Below are 22,441 nucleotides of genomic sequence, written 5' to 3' on the forward strand. Positions count from 1 at the left end.
TTTAGATATCCACAAACACATGCACATTCGTTGGAATGTTCTTACATTTCTACTGGTGCATGTTCCTAATGTTCCCATTTCCACTTTTAGGGACATAAAATATTTATATCTATATTTTTTATGAATTATACTAACTTATATTATTAAACAAAATAGTTACATGAACCATACTTTTGGTCTTCCACTATGGAAACCAAACCAAATGTATAATAGTGTGTTTGAGGCTTTAAAGTATTCTCATAAAATAGATAATGTATTTGACTAAGTAACCAGGTCCAAGATTGACTATAGCTTTAGTGAATAAAACCCTACATGAATTATGTGTAGGACTAATAAGGCTACACTCATAGTCTAGAATGACAATTATAAAAGATGGAGACTTGTTTATTTATTGGGGGATACCACCTACATAGGATCTGAGGCCTAATAATCCTCACCTCTACTACGAAAATATTGATTTCCTAGGTCTTTAGAAAATACTAAGAGTTTTTGTCCATTTTAATGAGTTGCTATTGAAAAGCATTGATATAGAGGAGGACTTCTTGATGGGTTTCATACCTTTCATCCAACACCTTTCCCATGATAATTTTCAACTACTATTTTATGTACACCATTTTAATGTATTAGGTTTTCCTTGTACAAGTTTTAGCTATGTCTGGGACCTGCTAGCCCACATCTTTTTTCACCTGTATGTTTGATATAAACCTTCTTTTGATTTACGTGTCATATTTAGCATCATGTCATTCTTCCTACACTAGGTAAGGAGTGATTTACCTACATGCACAAGATAATTCCTTAGCACTTACCTAAGATTAATTTTGTGCATAGGGCTCACACTTACTAGAGCTTAGACAAGATAGAGAAGAATCTCTATGAAACATTGCAACTAGCTTGATGAGACATTGGGAAGGAGTGAAATGTTTTTGCCAAAAAGATGGAAAAAAATAAATTTAAGGAGAGGAGCATGGAGAATGATGGAATGAGAGGGGCCAAGCTTTGTGAATTGGAAAAGGAACTAGAGGAGGCTCAAAACTCAGAGACAAGTTATAAAACTAAGAAGGGATGAGCTCAATAGGTGAATACCAAGGGGATGAAATCAACTTGACATAAGTTCCTCTATTAAACCATTAAAAGAGGGGGAATGGTGAATATGACTTCTAGGCATCAAGAGAAAAATAAAAGCCATAATATTTTGATAGTAAAGGTATGGAGGACGATCTAAAAATTGATCATCCTCTAACACTATGCATGTTTTGAAAAATTTGATTGTTCAAACAGTCACTTAGAATAGTTAACTTTTAAATGAACTTACAAATGAAACAAAATTATATGAAGACCAACATGGTCAAAATGAAGAAGAGAACAACCAAGTGATAATGGAATTCGTCCAATGTGGACTACATCTCTCGACACTCCTCCAATTGCTAGACCACTTTATTGATCACAACAACAAAAAGAGTACATTACAAATCTTTGAATCATAGAGTAAACCTCATTTTGGAGTGGCATTGTTTCTCCTCCAAATAAATGTTCTCCTTTAGATAACTCTCACTCACAATTTGAATCCCTTTAGCAAAGAGACGATGGTGCCAAAATAAAATGACTCTCTCACTGAATGTGGCAATAAGTCCTTGTACTCTTTCTAAGTTAAAAATTCAGAAATTCAACTTCTTCAATAAAGTTTTGAAATGGTGTTTTTGCACTATCATACTAAGAATAGATTAAAACTAGCTACTCTAATGAAGAAACAAAATCTACAGATGTGTCCAGAAGGCTTGAAAACCCTTGTGTAGGCTCTTCTTAGGCTCAAAACGGATAAAGAAATGACCATGGTAGGCCTCTTTCTCCATTTCTATGTTATTTTTCCTACAAACGTACCAAATTGGCTAACCAGACAATGGAACTCACCCTTGGAAGAATTGCCAGATGATGATTTGGCATGGAAGCAACAAAATTTCTATCAAAAAATGTGCATTTGTTGAATAGATATACTCACCAGTCACAGGGGCTTCACTAGAGGAGCAATACCATACCACGTGCATTCATATTGGGGGATATATATTGACGGAAAAATGACATTCTATATTGAGCATATAATAGGGGGTAAATGGTTTTTATATTGCCTGGTATAAAAAATGGAGCTCAAAGTTAATGAAAAAATATAAAGGGGTATATAAAATGTTAATGAAAAAATGGATACCTATAATATCTATTTGAAGTAGGGGTTTTTTTAGTTGGGAAGGTGTATTTGGTTTGTATTGATAGGGGGTTAAATAATGTGATTTTTAAAGGAATTTTCCAATATGTAGTCATATTAAGGGTGTTGTTTAGTATGACATGAATGCACACGATATGTCAAAGGTTTATTGAGTGAAGCCCCCATGTAACCAGCAAGGCTTGTGTGTAGATTATTTAGCTCCTGGTGTTGGTCATATGGAGGCCCATGTGGTCAGGGGCATGTGCTAGAGGCCACGTGCCAACTGACACTCTGCCCCTGGTTGTTTTGATTGCCATGTGGCCATGGGCTAGGCCACAGGCCATCACAGGCATCCACAAGCCCCGCTATCAGTTGCGCTCTGGTCACGATCATTTGATTATGGCTTGGGGCTAGGAATTCTGGCATGCCCCTCTCCACTCTTCCTACAGTCATATGTAACACCATGTAACGGGAGGGGGGAATGTGCCCCACCCCCTCCCCCAATCGTCGAAACATTAAAATTTAAATTTAAGTTCACCGTCCCTATTTCATAAGTCAGACTCATGGTCCAATGGTAGAGAAAATGATTGTTGAATGTGAGGTCTTGGATTCTAATCTACAAGAGGTATATCAGTTGAAGCATTGGAAATTTGGCATTAATATTAAGGTCCACATGGCACCCTCCCATTGGGCCATGTGGAACCTCTTGATTGGTCCACGACAAAACTCGCCAACCAATCATAGCTCATGAAATCATTGTGTACGGCCACATATCTTCACAAGATTTTCCTGTACTACACATTGTACTACCTAATCAACTACTAACGTCATTATACGACCTACCCAGTCAACTTCCTAGTCAAACCTGCAAGTTGACATTTTAGTTTTTTGCCAAAGACTTCAGAATGTGATAACTTTTACATATATTGTTGGATTAAGGTGATCCAAGAGTCATTGGAATTATAATGATGAGGTATATGATTTGGCACTATCTTTAGATGATTTTGAGCCCTTTGATTTTTTAGCATATTTTTTTATCCCCTGGATCATTCCTCCCCATTAGAAGCTTTTGGACAACCAACATTCTTTTTTTACTTAGCAACTAAGTGAGGTTACAACTCCCTCACTTTTTGGACCTCAATAAACCTTGATTTACTTGGATTAGTACATTGGAGCCCCACTCAAATATGCTCCACATTGCCTCTACATAAATTCTTGATTCTCCTGTCAAGAATTGAGTCTTCCTACAACTATTCTAAATATTCAGGAGAAAATTATTCAATAGATGGAATCTGAACATTCTCTTCATGATCATCAATCATTCTAGGCTCATACATTCTCACGTTTTCCACATTCATAATAGAATAAATTTGCATGTAAGGTGGAAAATGTAATAAAAAGCATTCTTACCAATCTCCTCCAAAATTTTGAAAGGACCATATCTAATTGGCTTGAGATTTTAATCTCCACCTTGAAGTCTTTCCTTATTGATATACAACCAAAATTGATCTCCCACTTGAAAATCACGATTAACTCTATACTTTTCATGCCATTCTTTATACTTTGCTTTTGTTTTCTCAAGCTGCTCTTGTACTCTTTGATGCACTAGCTAAATTTGTTCAATGAAATTAATGGATTTGTCCACATCATTATGTTCATCTACTGCAATATATTTACCTTTTATGATTGTACTTTGGATTATGAGTCTAGTGAGGAGAACTTGAATTAGTTCTTCCTTTCAAGTGCTCATCTCTCCTTGGATATGTTTTGCCATCAACTTCATCATCATGATATTATACTCCTTCAACTTGCAAGAGTTCTTTCTTCACGAATTAAGAATTCCTTGACTTTGTGGTTTTGGAGCATTCCACAACTTCTTCTTGAACATATCCTAAGGTTGTGTTATGACCTCAATAGGATTAATGATATTCTAACTATGAATTCCAAGACCCTTACCATTATATCCCATTTTGGTCAACAATTTCATCTCAGCACCCTTGGTATGTTTCTCAAATGATGCAAAAGAAGCATTATCATTGTTAAGAGAATGAATTGAACATGAAGTATCTTTTACCTCCATTTCTACTTGAGACTCTTGGTCCTCTTCCTGAAGCTTAACCATCTCCTCATTCTTCTCCTTTGTAGATGAAGAGGTATATGAAGATTCAAGAAACCCACTCTTTGCATTTAACATATAAGAAGTGTTCTTCAACTGACAAAGGGTACCAAAATGAGTCATCCCATGACCACATACTTTTCAATTAGTGGGGGAAACTTTGGTAGCTGAGCATTCCCCAGTTTTATCTTCAATGACATTATACAACACCATGCACAACTTCTTCTTCTCATCCTCAGTTTCTTCGAGAAATATTCTTAGTTCCATGTTCTCCACTTAAAGAGAGGAATTCGTCTCTTCTATTTCTTGAAGCCTTGCATGATGCAAACTTTCACCCATGTTTTCTATCAGGTAAGAACCTGGTTTGATACCAGTGATATGAAAATCGATCGTCCTATCACACTTTGCAAGTTTTGAAAAAATTTCTCTTCAAATGGTCACTTAGAATAGTTAAGTTTTAAATGAACTTAAAGATGAAACAAAATTATATGAAACCAAACATGATAAAAATGAAGAAGAGAAAAATCAAGTGATAACGGAGTTCATCGAGTGTGAACTACATCTCCTAGCCCTACTCCAATGGCTAGGCTACTTTATTGATCTCAACAACAAAAATAGTACATTACAAATATTTGACTCATAGATTAAACCACCTTCTAGAGTAGCATTGGTTCTCCTCCAAAGAAACGTTATCCTTCAGAGAACTCTCACTTAAAAGTTGACTCCCTTTATAAAATAGATGATGGTGTGAAAATGAAATGACTCTCTCACTAAATTTTGTTGGAATTAATGCTCCCATGTTATGTGTGAGTTGTCATTGCGAGTCCCTAGGTGTCAATCTAGAAGTACTTAGTTTCCTATACATGAGTTGTAAAAGCTACCTGGATGTGTCGTTGTTAGTGATATAGATACTATAAACATGTAATGTATGTGACATCAATGAGGTCATACTTTGTTTGGTGTTGTGTGTTTAATAACTCTCTCCTCTCTCTTTATTTTCTATCATGGTATCAGAGCCAAATTTGGCTTGATTCCCTTATGGGAAGGCCAGGACGATGTGAGAGTTGTGAGAATAATTGATTATTAGTGTAGTTTAGTGCCTATGATTTTTTTTGTGATCCTATGTGTAGATATGTTTGTTGTTTACAACTCCATCAAGTGTTGCCATATACTGCATCAAATTCTCTGATGGTTTCTCCAAAATCTCCTCCGGCGTGACTACCTCATATGCATAGTTTCCCAACTTATTGGTGCTTGGATCTATGCCACTTATTTTTAAAAAGAGTAAATAGTTTTTCTTATGCACCGGATCCATCTCTCTATCAAATATCCACTTGAGAGTCCATGACTCCCACCGTTAACTACTCAAGTCACACTGATCTACAAAGAAAGGATAGGGGTGCGATGGTAATGGAGATCCTAGCCATCATGCACACTTTACAATTGGAAAGTTTGAACAAAATATGGTATCGTGCATGGAGGTAGCTAGAATGAAAATTCTCCTGTCTCAATCGGCTCCTCCAACGATGTCAAAAAATTTTCCATCGATCTCGTCGGCCTGTGCTCTACCCTAGATTTGTAAATCTGGCCTGTGGCCCAAAATGACAGATTGTGGGCATCAACCAGGCTCACTTGTACGAAAAAAATCATAATATCTCTTTACTTGGACTTAAGAGTAATATATTACGCCATGTTTCTGTTGTGATGAGCGAGATTCACTACTTTCGTTGGCTCTGCTCCATCTTGCTCTCCAAAAAAATGAGCAACGATCACCGCAAGTATGATCTCTATGTGTCCTCAATAGACAAGATGGTGAATCTAACACTGGGCTCAACAAAGGCATAATGCCCTTCTTGATGACGTGTCAGTCTAGCCGATGAAATACACAAATCGCTTGAATCATAAGTTAAAATCTATTGGAGTGGTGAGATTATTGTAGAGTGTTTGGCATATTAGAAGGATTTTTGGTATATTATAAAGAGGCAGCGTAAGAGTTTTTGGGTCCCAGTATTGTAATTAAAAAAAGAAAACAAAGATTTGCTGCATGAAATCCATTTAATGTTTATGGTAGATTATGTGATGTGGGTTGTAAAATTATTTTGGTGTGAAAAAAGTAAGAAAAAATACAGAACCACAAAGAACAGGACAATTATTGAATAGGATATTGTGACCCGTCATGCTCCAAGAGCATTGGTCACAAGTAGTTCTTAATAGGGTCAAACTAGTGTGACCATTGTGCTTCAGGAGCACCAGTACAGACTATTTATACAAGGTCAAGTTGTAGAATTGATTGTTGAAGACATTTTGTACCTAGAATGCTATCCTAGATAACTGATGAACACTAAAGAGGGTTGTGGATTCACAGATGGTGGCAATTCCATAGGATGGTTCAGTATCGAGATTGGCCTGTTATGCTTCGAGAGGGTGAGAAGCATCAATTTTGTAAAGCACATCAATGACGATCTGAAGCGTTTACATTTTAAATGGAGGCCAAGTGACAACTCGAAGATGTGGTGGTGAAAGAGCGGTGTTTGCGAGATTCCATAGTGGAATGTGGGTGCTGACGATGACCATATCAAAAAAATTTGACAAATATTTATTTATCATTGTAATGTGGGTCTTTTATATTTTCTACATGTAAGCATTAAGGGAGGGTGTTGGAAGTAATTATTCTATATCATGTGTGAGTTGTCATTGTGAGTCCCTAGGTGTCAATCTAGAAGTACTAAGTTTCCTATGTCTGAATTGTAATAGCTTTCTAGATGTGTCGTTTTAGCAATCTAGATACTATAAATATGTAATGTCCATGAGATCAATGAGATCATACTGTCTTTGGCATTGTTTGTTTAATAGCTCTCTGCTCTCTCTCTATTTTCTATAAAATGTGGCAACAAGTCCTCATACTCATTATGAGATAAAAAATAAAATATTGAACTACTTCATAATCAAGTGTTGAAATGGTATTTCTCCATAATCATTTTGAGAATAGACTAAAACTAGCTACTCTAATGAAGAAAGAGACTTTGCAAATGCATCCGTAAGGCTCGAAAACCCCTATGTAAGCTCTTATTAGGCTTAGAAAGGATGAAAAATGACCAAGTTAGGCCTCTTTCTCTGTTTCTCTTCTATTTGTCCTACAAATTTACCAAATTGGCTAACTAGTCAATGAAACTTGCCATTGGCAGAACTAGCAGACGATAATTTGGCACACGAGCAGCGAATTTTCTACCAAAAATGGTGAATTTTGTCAAATAGATAAACATGCAAATAAGGCATGTGCACCAATTCTTTAGCTCCTAGTGTCAGCCATATGGTGGTCCATGTAGCCAAGGGCACATGATAGAGGCAGCACATCCATCGGCACTCCGCCCCTAGTCGTTTTGATTCCCATGTCATCATGGGCTATGTTATGCGTCAGGCCCGACCTCTATAAGCCCTATTGTTGGTTGTGCTCTAGTGATGTTCATTTGAATGTGGCCTAATGCTAGGGCTTCCCACCCACCCCTCTCTATTCCACCTACAGAAATATTTAACTTTGTGTAACTAAGGGGTGGGGCCATGTGGCCCTACCCCTCCACCAATCGTCGAACAATTAAAATTAAAATTAAAATTCCCTCACCCTATTTAATAAGTCACAGTCGTGGTCTAATGGTATAATGGGTAGTTTTTGAACATGAGGTCATGGGTTCGAATCCACTAGAGATTTGTAAATTGACCCATTCAAAATTTGGTACGAATCCTGAGGGCCATGTGGCACCATCCCATTGGGCCACAAGGCACCTCCTGATTGGTCCACCACAAAACTCACCAACCAATCACTACTCACCAAACCTCCTTTTATGGCCATACCACGTGTCAACATGGAATTGACATGTATTACACATTGGACCACCCAATCAGTTGCTGATGTCATCGTACGCTTTGCCCAGTCATCTTTCCAGTCAACCCTGCAAGTTGACATTTTAACTATTTTCCAAAAGGTTAAGAACATGATAACTTTCACATATGTTGTTGTATTGCGGTAATTCAAGTGTCGTTGGAATCAAAATGATGAGATATATGATTTGGCGCTAGTTTTGGGAAAAATTGAGCACTCTTATTTTTGAGCATATCTTTAATACCTTGGATCATTCCTTTGCACTTGAATCTTTTGGACCACCAAAAGTTTGTTTTTACTTAGTAATTAAGTGAAGGTGCAACTTCCTCAGTTTCCCAATCTCAATCCGCCTTTCTTTACTTGGATTGGTACCTTTGAGCACGATGTGAAGATACTCCACATTGCCTCTGCACGAAGTCCTCATTCTCCTATCAAGAATTGAGTCTTTCTGAAACTAATCTAAATATTCAGGAGAAAAATATTGAATAGATGGAATATGAACATTCTCTTCATGATCATCAATCATTAGAGTCTCATACAATCTGAAGTTTTCTACATTCACAAGAGAATAAATTTTCATGTAAGGTGGTAAATCTAATAAAAAATCATTGTTACCAACCTCCTTCAAAATTTTGAAAGGACCATATTTGATTGACTTGAGTTTTTTACGTCCACCTTGAAGTCTTTCCTTGTTGATATGCAACCAAACTTGATATCCCACTCGGAAATAATGATCAACTCGATGTTTTTCATGCCTTTCATTGTACTTTGTTTTTCTTTTCTTAAGCTGCTCTTGTACTCCTTCATGCACTAGCTAATTTTGTTCAATGAAATTCTTGGATTTATCCACACCAATATGTATGTATACCACAATATCTTTACCATAGATGAAATCAAATGGACACTTTTTCAAATAACCTAAAAATTATTCAAATGGATACATTTGCATAGATGAGTGCTTGGAATGATTGTTGGCTTGTTGGATGAATGAAAATTCTCATCCCAAAGTTTAGGATTCTTACCACAATATCCTTAAAGGAGATGCATTTTTTTACAATATGTAATAATTTCGAGTGTCAATATCCCATACAAATTGACTTATCAACAAGCCAAAATAACATAAAATGCCAGAGAAAACATTGTTGCATATAAGTGATTTATTAATAACATCATTTTTATAAAATACCCAGCTATGGGGACATGCAACATGTGGAATAAAAAAGAAATGTAGTATTTAACTAGAAAAATAGATCAACCACTTCTAACCCAACTAGGCTAGGGAGTTTCCTTTCTACATTTCTCTTTCTTCTAGAGTTTCTTCATGGATGGGTACAACATGCCTACCACTTTCAACTGAATTTTCTTCCTCAGGTGATTCCATAGCTAGTTTTTCCTTATTTGTATGGAGATGTGGATGCATCTTCCAAAATTTCGTGATCCAATGCCCACTTATATTGCAATGAGTACAAAAGTTTTTGTAAGCATTTATTGGCAAAAATGTCTTTGAAATTGGAAGAGAATCTTCCTTCCTAGTCTCACTTCTGATCGAGAAATTCACTTTCTCAACCAATGCTTTCCTTTGTTGGCACTTGGCTACAAAATGGTTAGGTGCATGACAAAAAATACAAGCAAACACATTCCACAAAATTTTATTCAAATGATCATGCTGCTTATAGTCATAGACATATTTTGAATAATTAGGATGTTTATACCTTTTATGATTGTCCTTTTGATTATGACTCTCGCAAGGAGAATTTTATTGATGATGAGAAATTGACACAGTTCTTCCTTTGAAGTGCTCGAATATGTTTGGAGATGTTTTTCCATCAACTTATCCTCATCATATGATACTCCTTCAACTTGCAGGATTTATTTCTTCACAAATTTAATACTTGAAGAATTCCTTGACTTTACAAATTTGGAGCATTCTCCAACTTGTTTTTGTACATATCCCAATACTTCATGTCGAGGTTGTGTTATCACCTCAATAAGACTAATGAAAGTGTGACTATGAATTCCAAGACCCTTACCATTGTATCCCATTTTAGTCAGCATTTTCATACCAATACCCTTGGTATGTTTCTCAAATGATGTAAAAGAATAATTTTCATTGTTAAGAGTATGAATTGAAGATAAAGTACCTTTTACCTTCTTTTCTAATTGAAACTCTTGGTCCTCTTCCTAGAGCTTAACCATCTTATTCTTCTTCTCTTTTGTAGGCGAATTGGTAGATGAAGATTCAAGAAAACCACACTTGTGATTTAGCATATAAGAAATGTTATTCAACTTAGAAAGGGTACAAACATCAGTCATCCCATGACCACAAACTTTTTTATTCTTGGGGCAAGGTTTGGTAGTTCAACATTCCCTAGTTTTCTCTTCAATGACATTCTACAACATCAGGTGAAACTTCTTCGTCTCATCCTCAATTGCTTCAAGAAATCTTCCTAGTCCCATGTTCTCCACTTTAAGAGAGGAATTCATATCTTCTATTTCTTAGAGCCTTGCATGATGCAAACTTTTTCCAATTCTTGCAATCTACGTAGAACCTGCTCTGATACTAGTGATCTGAAAATCAATGGTCCTCTAACACTTTGCAAGTTTTGAAAATTTTTGGGATGGGCTCCTTGAGGGTCAATTTTGTAGCAAAAACCCAAGTTTTATTGTATAAAACGTAAAGTATCCACAAGTTGTAGTCACGAAGCGCGTATATAGTTAAAGTGTCATAAAGTGTTTTACCCTTGTTTTATGTAGGTTGAGTCAACTTTTGAAGATCTACCCATGGTCCGAAAACCATGGGATTATATAAATAGGTGTGTCTTAGGATGTCTAAGGAAAGGAAACAAAAAGGAAAAGATATGGAAATGAATGTAATGGGTCAATAGAAATAAGAGCATAGAAGTCTTAGAGTAGAAGGAAGGCTCTGCAACTGTATGTGTAGAGGCCTAGAGTAAAGTCCGGCGCTGAGTGCAGGGACCCCTGCAGCTAGGTGCGCACGGAAGTCTTGAGTCTGTAAGAAAAAATGAAGTATTACTAAAGAGATTATTCCAAAAATTCCTGTGATTTGTCTAGTCACTTTGTTTTATATGAATGTGCCTTATGTTATAGTGGGTTTATGAAATAAGGATGTATTAATGCACTAGTTTACACAATTTCTATTGTTACATGAATGCAATTATTGTTCACTGTTTACAGGAAGATTATCTTATTGTATGTGGAAGTTATTAAACACTTAAGTCAATATGAGTAATTACTAGGTTAAGAGTAATCTTTGATGCCTGTAAGTATTTGATTCACATATTCAGGGTCCATGAAAGACAGTCGTAAACATTCGCAGAGGTATAGAAGCTGATTAAGGGTAGTTATATTGATAAGCCCTAAAATTTTATCGATCTGCGTGAAGGCATATTAAGGGCATAAACTGACATTGCGGTCATCTCTGGGTTCGGAAACTTGGTTCCAACATCCCCCAATACTGCTTCGGGTGAGACTTCAGTCTGCGCACCACTAATTGATGACGAAAGGGCCAGTAGTGTAGGGATTTGTTTGGAAAAATTAACTCTGAACCTTGGTCAAGACCCACTAAGCCAACAAATGGTTTCGTTGTCAGGACTGGGATCTGCAAAAGATATGTGTGATTTTGCATCACTCGAATACGACAAAGAAAGAAATTGAGAAGTGGTTGAATAGAAAGATCCACGAATTCACGATGCTAGAAAACAAAAATCCATGCCTAATGAAAGAATAGTGGTTGGACAGATACCTATACATAGAGATACATAAAATCTTCTTCTGCACCTTCCCGATCGAACTATACGAGTGGATCGCTAAATTGGCAGATGGCCAAGGAAGGTGGAGGCTTGATAGTCCAATAGTGTGGACTTCGGAGTTAGTGTGGAGATTGGAAGCTTCTGAAGATAAGATCGCATGCACCATTGATCATTGGCTTGATCGAATAATGGGAGGATTTGTGATAGAATTCGCGATCGATGCCTCGGTCAACTACAGCAAAGCATAGCAACGATTCTTCAAGGGACCGCGAGGTAAGTATTTAAGATCTTTGAATACTTGGATTAAAATGATCTTGTGTGAAAAGTGACTTATGCCATTAGCTTGATGTTTGGAGCCAAACGAAGTGGAATTTCTTCAAGGATAGAGGGAGAACATGCCCTGAATATAGCTCGTTGATTGAGCCTCCTCTGAGTGATGACGATGGAGCAGCACAAGCTTCACCGCAAAGCGTTGTCTAGTTGATAAGGCAAGGGTTCCTGTGAATACCTCATCTACCCATACCACCCCCACCTTCACCTCCATAGCATACACCTTCGCCAACACCACCACCACATCTGCCACCGTTCAATATGTCAGATACGATGAAATTTCCCATTTTCAAGGGCTTGGGAAATGAGGACCCGGACAAGTTTTGGTTCGTTGCAAAGGCCATGTGGAAAACACATAATATTACAGATGATCATATGAAGAAAGTGTAGTTGGTCACTAGTTTACAAGATCACGCATTGACATAGTACATTAAGTATTGCACTGATAATCCATTGGCATCATTAGCGAGCACTCAGACTGCTCTAAACAAGGAGTTCGGTAAGCCTAAGTCTGAGATGAAATCGGTAGTGGAATTCAAGGAAATTGTGATGAGGACTGGTGAAATGCCCTGTGAGGTAGATCAGAGAATGAAGTGTGAAATCTGCAAAGCCAATATGAATCTCATTGATAGTAAGCACAGGAATTGGTTTATAACTGGGCTCCTACCTCACTTAAGAATTGCCTTGTCACAAGAAAAGAAAGGGACTGAGGCGGAAGTGCTGGAAGTTTCAATCAGGCTACATGAGACACCTATTTAGGATGCGACGTTGGAAGTTCAACAGATTCATGTGAAGTTGAAGAATCTTTGCTTGGAGTTTCAAAGCTTGAAAAAGGAGAAAGCAGCTCGGCTAGAGGTGCACGAAGAAGTTTGGTGCCTCAAGTGTAAAAACTAGGGGCATGATAAGGATCATTGCCCTATTTTTGTGAATTATATGGCAGGAGGAGGGCCCATGCCTTTGAGGCTATAAGCCCCAGTAGGACCAAGTACAGGGCCTACATTGTGGTGCGCTATCTGTCAAGTAGGAGGAAAACATGTAACAGGAAATTTCCACTTACAACAAAAATTTGTAACACGCCGCAATTGTTATTCTGCAACTTTTGTAAATTGGTAGGCCACAATGAGTGTAACTATCATAGTTATGAATTGATGATGGAAAGAACACTTGTGTATTGAATTTAAAAAAAAAAATCGGCCTCTGGATCAAGATGCTGGGGGAGCGCGTGGAGGATATTAGGGTTGTGGACGAGGTGGAGGAGGAGGAGGACCTAGTAGAGGTAGGGAAAAAGTTATTTGCTAGATTTGTGATGTGCCAGGACACTACACGTGGGAGTGCACAAGATAGACACGACCATCATGTTAGTATTGTACTCAATTTGACCACGTAATAGAGGAATGCCCTATACTGATAGCTAAGATGCAGGAGAAGAAGGCGCAACCTCAACAACCTACCCAAAATCTACAAATGATGAGGGCTGAGCCCCGTGAAGAAGATCCCAATGTGAATATTGTGCTGCAAAGTGGGATGATGACCAGTGATGATAAAGGGAAACAACCTGAAGAAAGTGAGTGGGTTCACAAGGCTCCAGAAAAGGAGGTGGGATTTGATCTAGAGTGCGCGAGGGAAAAATTCATGGAAGCGAAGAAAAGCTTCACTGAGGCCTCTACCTCAGGAAGTCAGGATAATTTATTTGAAGAAGTTGACCCCTCTATGCTTACCACCTTTTTGGAGGCTTGTATGAAGTTGTTGTGTGATAAAAGGGATATGAAAGGGTTACAAGAAATGATAAACATGTTTGCTAGTAAGGAAACTACTCCTGAAGGGCACCACACAGTTAGAAATATAGGAAACCACCATACGAGAATAGGGCATGAGATGAGGCTCATTGCAGAAATAAGAGAGTATGAAATGGACCAGGTCATTTTGGATCTGGGTCAGATGTGAATGTTTCTCCTAAACAGACATGGGAAAGAATGGGGATACCTACACTGTAGTGGTCTCCGATTCAATTAATAATGGAAAATCAACAGAAGATTATCCCTATAGGAAGATCGCATGGAGTAACAGTAGACATAGAAGGCGCGAGCGCGTTCACCAACTTTGAAGTAATAGAGATTGTTGATGACAACAATCCATACCTCGCACTCGTTGGAATTGATTAGGCTATTGACATGAATGGGGTAATCAATCTGAAGAAGTAGACAATGTCATTTGAGAGGAAATCACTCCGCATAGTAGTACCTTTGGACCCTATAGAAGGACCACGCTACACTGAGCCTGTCCACAATTATGAGGAAAGCGATGATGATTTGGATTATATCTATAAAATAACAGTGTGAGACCAAGATTGGGTTAATCCGACAACTAATGGATGCATTACATAAGACCGCAAAAGTTCTTGTACATCAGATTCAGATGAGGAATTGGAACATTTTCAAAATATATTACACGAGGTATCCACACTGCGCTGTAATATGATGACTAAATCATTGCACTGTGTATCATTAGAGGTAAGAATTTTTCCTTATTATGATGGTCTAACTAATGTATATAAATTTTTGGATGCCTTTGAAAGGGAAGTTCTAGAGAAGCATCACTTCCAAGCACTGGATTTGGTGTTGCGCACTACTCTCGCAAGATGGTGGGGTACGCATAGAGACAGTTTTGATGGGTGGAATGAGTACATAAAAATGATGAGATTATGGTTTGGTTGCCAAAAATTTCGGCTAACTAGGAAATATGATGGAAGGAATGATCTGAATGATCATTTAGCAAAATGGGTTGAGGTTTATGGAACAGAGCCGCAACCTGAGTGGGTGCATTTATTATGTCACACTTTGGATGTAATACAAATGAATTGGTACCTAGAAGCAAAGCTCTGCCATGGCACTGAAGAGTGGGACATTTTGAGAAAGGGATTCTTAATGACATTCAGCTTTGAGGATGTGTTCAATGCATTGATGAGGCACTACAGGAGGTTAAGGAAGTGATCTTCAGAATACCTGAGGATCCGTTGGACTTGATTCAACTAGATTGGACCACCCAACTGCACCATGTGCTGGAGTGCTATAATGTGACTGTCGAAGATGAAGAGGAGGATCCGTGGAACATTAACATCCCAGAGGTAGAAGGCCACTATGAAGTTGAGGGACCACAAATAGAGAATCCAGATATCAACGCGTCATTGAAAACTAGACAAGTAAACATTGGCACAGAAGTAGAGCTGAAGTTTGCGAAGATTTGAGACTACTGGGATGGTGCCATAATAGATAAGGTTGTTGCGCTGCTCCGTGAATATCAAGATTTATTCCCTACCAAACTTTCAGATTTAAAAGGCATCATAGGTGATTTGGGAGTGATTAAAATAACTTTGAAACTGGAGGTAAAGCCTGTTAAGCAAGGGCCATATCGCCTTAATCCAAAATACAAGGAAAAGGTTCACCTGGAGTTGGAGAAGATGCTTGCAGTAGGTATTATTGAACCAGTGGAGGAATCTGATTAGGTGAATCCAATGGTCATTCAGGAAAAGAAGCATAAGAATGAAATAAGTATTTGCTTAGACCTCAGGAAGCTCAACGATGCTTGCTTTCATGATCCTTTTCCAACTTCGTTCACAGATGAAGTATTGAATAATGTTGGCGAGCATGAGGCCTATTCATTCACTGATGGGTTCTCTGGATACCATCAGATAAATATCATGCTTGAAGATAGGAGTAAGACTACCTTTGCAACTGAGTAGGGATGTTTTTAGTATACGGTAATGCCTTTTGGACTTAAAAATGCGTCGGTGATCTTCTCGCACGTAGTCATCGCAACTTTCAAAGAGTTCATTCACAAATTTTTGGAGGTATATTTTGATGATTGGATGGTGTTTGGACTGGTAAAGCACCATGTAGCCAGTTTACGCTTGATGTTGGACACATGTCGAAGGTATCAGATCACGCTAAACTTGAAGAAATGCTTATTTTTCACCCGCTTTGTCATTTTTCTGAGTCATGTGGTATTCAAACAATGATTAATTGTGGACCCTACTAAGATTGCAGTTATAATTATTTTGGAGGCATTAAGGAGTGTTAAACAACTGTGCACAACACTCAGTCATACTAGATACTACCAGAAGTTCATTAAAAGTTATGCTCAGATTACCATGCTTATGGAAAAAGCTACTAAAAAGGATGTTACATTCTATTGGAGTGAAGAGTGTCAACAGAGTCTAGATGTATTAAAGGAAAAAATGGTCACTAGGCTGATCCTAGTCTTCCTGGATTGGAAGAAGGAATTTCATGTGCATGTGGATGCATCATGTATTGCACTAGGAGCAATGCTGACATAGGCCGGTGAAGGAAAACTAGATCATCCTATAGCGTTTGTGAGTATGAAGTTGTCTAAGGCTAAAAAGAATTATTCAACCACAGAGCGCGAAGGGTTGGCTATGTTATACGTGCTGCAAAAGTTCTGACATTACCTACTACATGGGCATTTCAAGATGTACACAGACCATTCTGCATTGAAATACCTAGTTAATAAGCCTGTGTTTTGGGTGGGGGGGGGGTAATATGCAGGTGGCTATTGTTGTTTTAGGAGTATGATTTCGAGGAGATTGTGAAGCCAGGGCCAGATCATTTGTCACGCATTGAAATAGGAGAGGAGCCCACCAATTTGGAGGAAGATCCAACTGACGCACAGCTCTTCGTGGTGCATGAAGTGGATAATCACTTTGTATACATTATCCACTTCCTAACTACAGGAATGACGCCAAAGGGATACACAAGTGAACAGATGAAAGAATTCGTAGTGCGCTCGACATACTTTTCAGTTATTGCAGGGCATTTGTACAAGGTGGGGTTGGATGAAATACTGCGATGTTATGTTCCTAATTTTGAATGAAATAGTATTCTCACTGAAGCTCATGGAGAATCTACGAGAGGCCATTATGTAGGAAAAGAGACAGTGCTGAATATTTTACGTGCTGGGTTGTGTTTACTGACACTGCATAAGGATTCCAAAGCATATTATAGGGCATGTGATGCATGTTAGAGAATGGGCAGGCCATCATGGAAGGATGAGCTGCCTTTGAATCCGCAAGTGTCATTGCAGCCATTTGAGAATTGGGCAATTGATTTTGTAGGGCCAATTCAGCCTCCAAGCAAGAAGACAGGTGCGCGGTATATCATCAGCACAAACGAATATTTGACTTGAAGGGCGGAGGCACAATTTGTGAAGGAATGTACAAGGGCAACAATAGTGAAATTCTTGTTTGAATATGTGTTGACTAGGTTTGGTTGCTCGAAGATTTTGATGAGTGATCGCGGTATGCATTTTCTTAGTGAAACGATTAGTGCGCTGACAAAAGAGTTCCAAGTTTATCATTAGAATAGTACGCCATATCATCCTTAGACGAATGGAATGATTGAGGCTTTTAATAAGATATTGGATAATGCACAGACAAAGGTGTGCAACGCATAGTGAAATGATTGGGACGTGTGCGTACCAATGGTGTTATGGGCTTACATAACCACCTATAAAAAGCTTACTGGTTAGACACCTTTTAGGCTAGTCTATGGTGTAGAGGCTATGAGACCTATGGAGTATATCGTGCCTAGTCTACGTATAGCAGCTTTCACAGGAATGGCGGACCACAGATCTTTAGAAGAGAACCTTGCACAACTAATAGAGCTTGAGGAAGATAGTTTTTGGTTGGATTCTATCATTAGGTTCAAAAGGAACCTGAAAAATCTTGGCACGATCAGCACATCAAACTACACACCTACAAGGTAAATGATTTAGTTTTATTATATGGCAGTAAGTTTGATAAGTTTCCAGGAAAATTTCAGATGCACTGGTTGGGGCCATATGTTATCAAAGAGATTACAGATGGTGGAGCAGTTCAGCTTGTGAAATTGAATGGAGATCCATTTCCGAAAAGGGTAAAAGAATCCAATTGAAGCCATACACTAGGGATGTGGTCCAATGAATACATGGCGGTAGCACAGTCTTAGCACTTTAGGAAACTGCAAGGAGGCGTGGGACTACAAACTACAATGCCTAGTTTGTAGAACTGCATGACAGGGGATTTGCACGAAACAGGATAGTGTCATAGTACCAAAAGAAGAGCGAAGGGAGTTGCACTATAGGGGGAGAGACTGAGCAGCGCAGCCAAAACGTAATAGTTACAGTCATTGTTCATGATTTTACTACCAGAATATGGTTAAGAGGAGGAGGGGGGCAACATTTAAGGAATTTAAGGTTAAATTTAGGAGTGAACTCTCCAGGAATTTGCCACCAATCCAGCATATATGGATGAATTTTGGGGGGAACGATCGAATTTGAATTCGAATTCACCTATAAATTACGCATGGCCATCCAACAGAAAAAACTTTGCATCCTTGGAATTTTTGTATTGTTTTGTCTTGTGCACATGAATCCCAGGTATTTCAAAGCTCTTATCGCAAGACCTGCATTCGACAAGTTACCTAAGTTAGACCAGAAACTCATCACTGACATCATGTTAGGACCAGGTCTCGGTGAAACCACTAGCACTAGAGGAACTATCGCCTTTGAGGGAGTTGCCCCGGAGGTGATAAGCATGGAGGTTCTAGTTATAGTGCCTACAGCGCCGAGGTCGCCTAGGCTAAATCCTATGCTAGTGAGAGAGGTCCCTAAGATGAATAAAGATAAGAAAAAGAAGTTGGTTCTAGTGCGCAAGTCACCGAGGAAGCATGCTGCTACATAGGCCCAGAGGAAGGAAAAACCAAGCGCAAAAGAGAAGGGGAAAGTGGTGGATTTGGAGGATGAAGAGGGCGCGGAGGATATACACACTGAGGGGGTGGATCCTATATCTAAGTTTCCAGAGCATATCCCTCCACGTAGGGGAAAAGTGAAGGTCCTTAAGGACCCAGATGCAAGACAATTCCTTCTCAACACACCCCAGCTACCGGAGAACTTAACCTTTGAAGGTCTTCACTTGGCATGGATCCCACATTTGAAGCTAGAGGATTGGGATTTTGTAGACCACGAGCAGTTCCCCCACCTTGCTACAGACACCTACATGAAGAGGGTATTCTACAAAGAATCTGGTGTCACCACGTTGAAGCTTGTGGAATGAATTTGTGGAATGAACCAGTTGGGCTTGCTACACCTATTGTGGGTGCCCCACTACCATCATTCTAATATTAACTTGATTATCATTAAGCAGTTGCTATGCTTGGTGCATGACGGATGCCTATGGTTGAGCGTGTCGATCCCTATCATCGATATGTTGATGCATCAAATCACGTTATTGCCACACTCAGGGTTAAATCCAACCAAGGAGTTTGGTGGAAAGACAAGCGAGCGTGACCTCGCAGAGAAAATGAAGGACAAGTTTAAGATTGAGAAGAAGTCGTGTGGGTATTCTATTAGCTCGATCACTAACCCCGTGGTAAAGGTTTCCATGCAGATCCTAGCTAGAAAGGTTATGAGAAAGTGTCATGCAGACGAGGTGTTGACACCAGTGGTTTCTTTGGCTACATAGTGCATGGAGGGCATGCAGTTCAATTGGGCATGCTACCTATGTAGTGAGTTATTTGCAAACTGCAAAGAGGCATAGGACGATTGTAAAACATTCCACTATTCATGGTTGTTGCTCTCGATTGTGTTAGCTGCCTAGGATTTTCTAGAGGACAGCCAATTTACTCATGTAGAGAAAGATTTTTCAGAGGCTGCAAAATTTGCATCTTTGTGGGCTAGGAGAGATGCTGCGTGGGTCACAAAGACCAAAGACTTTTGGGTGTTGTTGGAGGCAAACATTTACATGGCCATCAACTAGAAGACGTGATTGTCACCAATCATGTTTGAACATATTTTAGGATACGCGGAGTTCAAAGCTGACTTCCACCGCATATACATCCAGTGCTGAAGGATCAGGAGAAAAAATGGTTTGACTTACCTTACCTCACTACAGATGATGCTATTGAGGAGGTCTTCAAGCACTAGCCAACAGATTGGCATTCTCCATCTGATCTGGCCACAGGCACCAGCAAGTCCATGGAGAAGAATAAGAAGGATACGGTCAAACAGAAGGTTCAGCAATTGGATGAGAAATGAAGGAAAGAGGCCGAGGAGAAGGCCTGAGTGGAAGCAGAACATGCCACGAAGAAACAGGTAGAATACGAAGAGCACAAATCTAAGCAGAGTGATAAGTCTCCTTCACCCCAAACGGAAGAGGAAGAGTAGTCAGAGTAGACGATGGTGGTCAGGACAAGTAGAGCACTCCCTTCTGTGTGAAGTTGTATAAGGAGTAGGAAAAGGAAGGGCCGCGGAAGAAAACAAATCCACCAAGCCGTCGCTGGACCCAATTACTTTGAATGACGATGATCTAGATGAAATAGGTGATAAGGTGTGGGATACCATTGTAGAACTGCTATTGCAGTTCGAGCAGCAGCAACAGCCGGCGCTAAGTGCCATTCAGAAGGGTCTACATGATTTGCAGATCTAGGTGAATATGATCCAGGGCGGCATAGGGCAGAGCAGTGCTGCTTTAATACTTTTGGCACCGTGGACCACTCAAGCAACCGAGATGGTCCAGTTAGTGGATCTCTGGGTAGTCACTCTGCCAGATGGATCTTTGAGCATGGAGGCAACTGCGGACAAGGCTATTGTGTAGTATACCTAGGGGAGTAGTATGGGGTACACAGGGAGGTACCCAAGGGAATAATGTAATAATGGGATGGGCCATAGTAATAAATAAAGTTGTTAACTTGTATCATGTAAGGGACCACATGTAGTTAGCAATAATGTAATAAGCCCATTATATTACATAGATGGTATTGAGGGAACCATGGTAATGACCCATGGTATTGTATGTATGAGGCCTATATAGAGGCTAGAGACTCCCCATGGAGAGATGTCAAGGATTATTTTATGAACAAGCATATGGCTTGGGGAGTGTTCTCCTTCCTTAAGGAGTGATTGTATGGTGTAACCCTACCTTAAGGGTTTTGATATTAATAAAGATATAAAGTTCTTATCTTATATTGTGTTATTTCTTGGGCATTTCTCTACTTTTTTTGTATTTTCAAATCATATATATAGCAAGTGGTATCAGCTTGTAATAGATCTGACCTGCAAATATATGATAAATAAAATATACCCAGAAATAACAAGAGATAAATAGATAAACTTCTCTTTATTAATATCAAAACCCTTAAGGTAGGGTAACACCATACAATCACTCCTTAAGGAAGGAGAACACTCCACAAGCCATATGTTTGTCCATACAATATTCCTTGACATCTCACAATGGGGAGTCTCTAGCCTCTATATAGGCCTCATACATACAATACCATGGGTCATTACCATGGTTCCCTCAATACCATCTATCTAATAAAATGGGCTTATTACATTATTGCTAACTACTTGTGGTCCCTTACATGATACATGTTAACCAATTTATTTATTAATATGGCCCATCCCATTATTACATTATTCCCTTGGGTACCTTCCTCTATACCCCATACTATCCCCCCTAGGTACACTACATTCCACCTCCCTTAAACATGTTTCATCCCTAAAACATAAGAAGAACACAAATAATAAGATCTACTCAAAAGTGTAGTTCATTGGTACCATGCACGTGCATCTAGCCATCCAAGAGAAAGGTGAACCCTCGATCTAGTTGGTGCCTTGCTCACTTGAGATGGAAATTGACCCTGGCGACTCTTCTGTGTTGGTGTGTTGTGGGTGGATCTTCACCCCTCTCTATCTGTCATGTGGGAGTTGTTGTCCTTGTTGCTGATTCATTGCCATCTTGTAGGTTGCTTTCTTGCTGGGTGATGTAGGTGGTGATATGGTCGAGTTGTAACCAATGGTGTATCTTGCTTTAATTCACTATCGAATTGAGCCTGATTGGTATCTAGTACATGTTGTGGGGCCTGCTGTTGTTTCTTATCTTCCAGTATTACTTCAACCACGAATTCATCATCTGATATATCAGTACCTGTAACATTTTCTGCTTTCGCCTCCTTAGACTCTACCTGTTTTTTTGGTACCTGGTCTGATGTTTATGTTTGGTTGTCAACCATCAAAGGCTCATCATCTGATGTGTTAGTGTCATTAGGGCCTTGTGATTCTGCCTCCCTAGTCAATGCTTGGGTCTTAATGGAAATATCCTG

The sequence above is a fragment of the Pinus tabuliformis genome, chromosome 7 (genome assembly GCF_031772625.1).
Source record: "Pinus tabuliformis cultivar Carrire ecotype Pingquan chromosome 7, CPIR1, whole genome shotgun sequence".
Taxonomy (NCBI): domain Eukaryota; kingdom Viridiplantae; phylum Streptophyta; class Pinopsida; order Pinales; family Pinaceae; genus Pinus; species Pinus tabuliformis.